This window comes from Larus michahellis, chromosome 9 (assembly GCF_964199755.1).
Source record: "Larus michahellis chromosome 9, bLarMic1.1, whole genome shotgun sequence".
NCBI lineage: Eukaryota > Metazoa > Chordata > Aves > Charadriiformes > Laridae > Larus > Larus michahellis.
Window position 1 is genome coordinate 1,630,388 of NC_133904.1, and position 6,000 is coordinate 1,636,387.

The following is a 6,000-nucleotide window of genomic DNA, read 5'->3' on the forward strand; positions in this document are numbered from 1 at the left end:
ATGGACATTAATTTCCCCCTTCCCAGAGAGCATGTTGATGAGGTTTTCTCCTCTTCACACCGTTCGAGTGGGTGTGAATTCCAGGAGGCAAAACAAAGAGCACATATAGGCCACATCTCTTTGAATTAAGTCCCATTAAGGAGGGTGACTGTTCCTGTACTAACATACCTCCAGCACAAACCCCACTTAGCTGCAGCCTTCCTAACAAAGCCGATTTCATCTCCTTACACCTGCTACCTTGAAGCACGTGGGGATCCTTCAGGTAGATATTTTACAGGTGGTTGTTACTTCCCTAATTCCAGAGAAGGGAAACCTGCCGTTTGCTGGTACGGTAGTTTCAGAGCTTGCTTGAAACAAGAGAGAAACAGAGCTTGAAACAGAGCTTGCTTGTGTTGACAGAGTCCAACACACCTTACCTCCCCAGTGAAAAAACAAAGAATAAGAAAATACTCCAAGTTGAGTTCGGCTTTACGAATGCCTGACCCAGCATCTCGGCCTTCCGACGAGTGCCTTCACAGCATCTTTGTTATACCTCAACATCTCAGGTGCAGACACAAACGCACACAAAACGCCTGGACGGAGATGAAGAGCAGCCGCGTCCCAGCGGGGACACCTCGGCTCCCACCCAGGCCACCTCGGCCCGTCCCCAGGGACGCCCCAGCTCCTGCCCAGGCCACCTCGGCCTGTCCCCGTACGCCACATTCAGAGTGAGCAGCATCTCGCTCTGCACCAGGAGCCGACCTCTGAAGACCCTCGCACCCCTCCAGCCCAGCAGAAGCCATGTCGCACGACACAATTAAACACCATTCCTTATTCTTCCCACCGCACACAAACCTCCTCCCGTCCCACCAGCAAACACCCCACGGCGGCGCTGAGGCCAAGGAGGCAGCTCGGCCTCCCCTGGACAAAACACACCGTGTTTTACCAGGACGGGGAGGCCTCAATTAGCGCAATTACTCCTTCCAGAATTCGGTTCACCTTCAAGTGGTGCTTTTCCCGGCAGGACTCGCAGCACTGGGACCCACCAGGTGGGGAATAAAGGGCTCCTCCGCGGATCCCTGCGTTCCACAGCCCCTATTCCTGCATTTTCCCTACCGGGCTCTGAGGGAAGCCCCAAACCTCACAACGCGGGCTACGCGCCCACCCCACGGCGGGGAGCCCGCCCGGCCCCGGCTCCCTCCCCAGCCCACGCGAGCGGCCGCGGGATGACACAACCCGCCGCGGGGAGAGCCCCGAGCCTGCCGTTACCGGCGGCCCGCTGAGAACAGAGGGAGCCGCCTGAGGAGGGGCCGCGGCTCCTCCGTAGAGGCTCCCCGGGGGGCAAGAAGTGGGCGCCTGCCGCCGCGGGGCGGAGGAGGCCGGGCCGGTCCCTACCTGGCGGCGCGGGCCTGGCCGGCGGCGGAACCCCAGCGCCGGGGAGGCGGGGGCGCACGGAGGGGCCGCGCCGCGCCCCGCCTTCCCGCCGCGCCGCCAATGGGAGCGCGGGGGGGGCCGGGCGCGCCGGCGGGGCTGGCCAATGGGAGGGCGCGGCGCGGGGCGCGCGGCGCGCCGTGACAGCGGCGCCGGCGGGGCGGGGAGCGGCGGCGGCGGGAGGAGCTCGCTGCACCGGGGGCACCGGCGGGGCCGCTCCCGCCCCTCCCCTCCCATGCCATCCACCCTGTGCCGGCCCCGCTCCATTCCCCCTCAGCCACGGCCTCACCTCATCCCGCTCCGCTCCAACCGCCGGCGCGCCCCTACCTGCGCGGTGCCGCCGACATAGGTGACCGGCGGGGAGGGCGGCGAGGCCTCACGGTGACCGGCAGCGCTCGGCGGCCGCGGCGGAACCCCAACGCCGGAGGCTGGGGGGGGTGGGGGGGTGGGGGGGTATAGTGGGGGGGGAGCGCGCTGTGCGACCCCGCCCCTACTTCCCGCGAGAACGGCGGGTGTGGGCGAGGCCCGCCGTCGGCCAATGGGATGCGGGGGGCGGGCCTGCAGGGCGCGGGAGGCGTTGCCTATTGGCTGCGTCGCGCCCCGCCCCTCGGCAGCGCGCACGTGGCGGGGGGCGGTGCGGGCGCTGCGGGGTGGGAGCGGTCGGCGCGGGGCTGGGGCTTGATTAATGTAATTAGAGGCGGGTTCGGCGGTCTTGGAGGACGGCGCCTTCCTGCGGCAGGGCAGGCCGTGGCGGGGACGGCCACCCCCGCCGCCTGGGGCGGGAATTCTCCCGGTGGGACCCGGCCGGGGCTGGGCTGCAGCTGCGCCGCGGTCCCCGAAAACGTCGCCTTTTACAAATGTTATTGTACATTTTTATTTTTTTTTTATGCCTCGTTTTCCCTTGAAGTCAAAGTAATTGCTTGCTACGTGAACTAAATTTTACTAAAAATCGCCTCCTTTGCTGTAAAGTTGATTTCAAAAGAACACGGTTAAAATGTCGCATAAGCGCTTTCTATAAAATGGGAATATAACTCGGATCGAACTTCAGCTGCACTCCTGAAATTAAAGCTTAATTGGGCCTTTTGCACCTGGACTAGATGTAGAAACAATTAAACTTAGTTGTGCCCTTGCACATCCACCTGGACGAGGTGTAGAAACGATTAACCGAAACTCTGATCAAATAAATTGAATTATTGAAGGATTACCGTACTGAGAGCTCATGGAAGGCGAGCAAATCCTGCAGAGGGACCGCGCTCCCGGTCTCTGAGCTAAGCACGGGATGACAAGATGTGTCCTCTGTGGAATGGCGTCGAGATAAGAGTGTGTCCAAGAGGAGCCCGAGGAGATTATTATACTAAAACATACACCCACTTGTAAATAGTGAGCATGCTAATTAAGGGGATTTCCCAGAGATGTTTAAAGCATTACCTTGAATGCGTGTTCAAGTAACGCATGAGTTTCTCTGGGAGGTGGTGGTGGGGAACCCCATTGAAAGCCTTGGAGAAACCCAGGTAGACGACGTCCCCTGCTCGCCCCTCGTCACCCGAGCAGGTTACTTAGTCGTAGAAGGCGACCAGGTTGGTCAAGCACAATTTGCCCTCGGTGAATCCATGCTGGCTTTTCCCCATCACGTGCTTCACTTGTGATAGCCCCCGGGAGGATTCACTCCATAGCTTTCCTGGGGTCTGAACTAAGATTCATGGGCCTGCAATCTCCTGGATCCTCCTTTAAGACTGTCTTGTCGATGAGGGTGACATTAGCCTTCTTCCAGTCTTCTGGGATGTCCCCCTAATCTCCACGACTTCTCAAAGACTATGGAGAGCGGCCTCACAGCGTCAACCAGCTCCCTGAACACCCTCGGGCAGATGTTGTCAGGATTTGCATCCCAACTCCTCCTTCACTGGCGGCGGGGCTGAGATTGCACCAGCCTGGATCGCTCTTCCCAAGGCCTGGGGCCCAACAGTGCTGGGAAAGGCGGAGGTGAAGAAGGTGTTGAGAACCTCTACCTTCTCAGCGTTGTTGGTGACTAATTCCCCTCTCCTTTTTAACAGCCAGACAATATTTTCCTTCTATTTCTTCTTGGTTTTGTTCTGCACCTCATCCAAGCCCACCTGCCTCCAGGTCTTTTATACCACTGGTGACTCCCTGTGCTAAAATCCAGGTTTAGGGAGCTCTGGCTGGAAATGGCGGGTTGACCTTCCACTGATCTTAAATTAACCGAGTAAGAAGACATTCAGCGAGTGGCTTAATTGCAGCATTATTGTCATTGCTCATTAGCAGACGCGGGAAGGTGTTTCCTAGAGGCGAGGACTCGCCTTCACCACCTCGCCCTGGGGTTGCAAAGCACCGTCCTTCGGCCTTATCTTCTCCCGTGCAAACACAGGGGAGCCCCAGCACACGGCGTGCGAGGGCTGGGAAACGGGCAGCGCTGGGACTCGGCGGGGAGTCACTGGGACGCACTTAGGTAGGCAAAAATGTGTGTAAAAAGTGCAGAACTGGGTGCTGCCCTTTGGTTCTGTGGCATGAGCTGGGGAAGGTCGTCTGCCGCGGCTCTCAAACGGCGGGATTTTGGTGGCTTTGCAGCGCAGGAATAGTCTTAAAGGAATTATTCTTTTCGCTTGCCCCAAAGACTGTTTCCATGGCGATCAACACGCGCCACACCCCCACTCCTTTGTCTAAGTTGGTCCTTAGTCTTATTTGTCACACGCCGTGAAAACAAAATCATAGGGTAAGCTGCGAGGAGATTTTAGAGTAATGAAAGGTTATTGCCTTCCGCCGTTCCTCCTGGCGCGCAGAGGCAGCGTGCCAGCGCAGCCAGCCGCGCCGAGGCATTGCCATGGCAGACGAGTTCCACGTCCCACCCGCGCTTTCGCGCGCTTTGGTGGCTGTAGCAGGTCGCGCGGAATACATCTCGCCGCTTCCGTGTGAGAAGCTCTCGAAGCGCTGTACGGGAGGCATCGTTAAATGAGGGGGGAGAATAAATAAAGTGACAGTTTCCTTCATTAAAATGCAATACTAAAAACTAATAAACAAAAACCGACTTCAAGGCCCCTTCCTGCTTGCCCCTGGCCGGCGTGACGGCACATGGGCTTCTCCTGCCTTGCTTAAGCGCCGTTAGGGGTCTCTCCGAAAGCAAAGGGCGTCCTCGAAGTGAACGTTGTAGAGAAATCCCGCAGGTGCTCTTATTCCAGCACGGGATAAGGGATTTCAGCAGCGGCCCCGTTCTGCCCTAATGCATTTAAATAGAGCTTAAAAGACGCGGTTCGCATGCTAGGGTGAAAAAAAAAATAATTTATAAATTTACATTGCAATTATTATCTTGTTCCAGATTAGCCGCTGCGCCCTGTCTGCGAAATCCTTTCTTTCCGCCAGCCCGACGTCAAGCTCGGTTCTTCTCCGTTCCGCCTCCCCCCGCTCCGGGCTCCGAGCTGGTGATTCATGTATTAATGTGTGGTTATTAGCCGAGTCCTCTACCTCCGCTGCTGCGATCTGTCTCTGGCAATGGAAGGAGGAAATGAATTCTTAAAACCTCAGGAACAAATAGTCCATGCGCGGAGATCAATCCTGCTCCCGCTGACGTCAATGGAAACATTTCCATCGGCTTCAACAGGGGCAGAATTAGCCCTATATATCAGATATTAGCTTGGTTCGTAACCTCACGAAACTCCACGGAGCTGAAGGGGGAAAGCTGTACCTGCCAAAAATAACTCATGGGAATTAAGTGACTGTTAAAGGTATTTGGCTTTTTGGGGGAAAAAAGGCAACTGGGGCCGTGGGCTGTGGATGGGGGGGGCTGCCCATGACCTGGGGCCCCGCTCAGCAGCTGCCCGTGCCGAGACCCCCAGCTCCTCAAATGGGGCTGTGACGAGTTACTGCTCTTTAATTAACTCCCCCATCTCATCCGTCTCCCCCCTCGAAAGCCGGGCGGGAGGGCGGCAGGGGAAGCTGGTGGCTGCGGCAGAGCCTCTCGCTCCCCCCTGCCGCGGGACGGTCCCCGACCCTCCTCTCTGCAGGGAATCACCCGCTTTACAAACTGGTTTTACTGCCCAAAAACCAGAACTTAATTTAATTCCAAATTTAATTTAACCCCCCCGCCATCCTCCTCGTGTTCCTGGTCCTGCATCCCATGGCCCTTCCCCTGTCCCTGGCACCCCCCGCTCCTCAGTCCCCAGCTCCACCAGTTTGGGACCAGTTGTGCCGGGCACAGGAGGGGCAGGTCCCATCCCCTCCCTCTGCAAAATTCCGCACCCAAGCTCCCGGCTCAGGAGCATCTCCCTCCCCTGCCCCGCCAGGCAGAGGCAACAGGAAGACCCAGAAATCACCACCGGTCCTTCGTTTCCCTAATTAGAAGCCACCAGCTAATGAGATATCATCCAAGCAAAATATTAGGAGTCGCATAATAATTATATCAATGAAATCAACAACAATTTAACAGCAAAGGTTAATTACATTTATTTAAAAATCTGATAGACAAAATGATGCTCAAACAGTTGGGCAGACTAATTGAAAGCTAATGTTGCTCCTAAATTGAATTTCAAATGAATTTTACATCCATAGTTCATTTTGCTAATTTCATTCCCTGTATCCTGT

General features: G+C 56.8%; 1 protein-coding gene across 4 annotated transcripts in view; it reads right to left on the reverse strand.

The window, feature by feature from the left end:
- GLCE (glucuronic acid epimerase) overlaps positions 1 to 1,863 on the reverse strand; it is a 60,161-nt gene extending 58,298 nt beyond the window's left edge. The window contains exon 1 of one of the 4 annotated variants that reach the window (XM_074600535.1): positions 1,738 to 1,863. The gene's annotated coding sequence lies outside the window, so the exon portion shown is untranslated. Of the gene's footprint in view, positions 1 to 915; positions 953 to 978; positions 1,173 to 1,374; positions 1,443 to 1,737 lie in introns of those variants that run through there. The other 3 variants (XM_074600530.1, XM_074600532.1, XM_074600534.1) reach the window with 3 other exon arrangements.
- Positions 1,864 to 6,000: the final 4,137 nt, after the last annotated feature.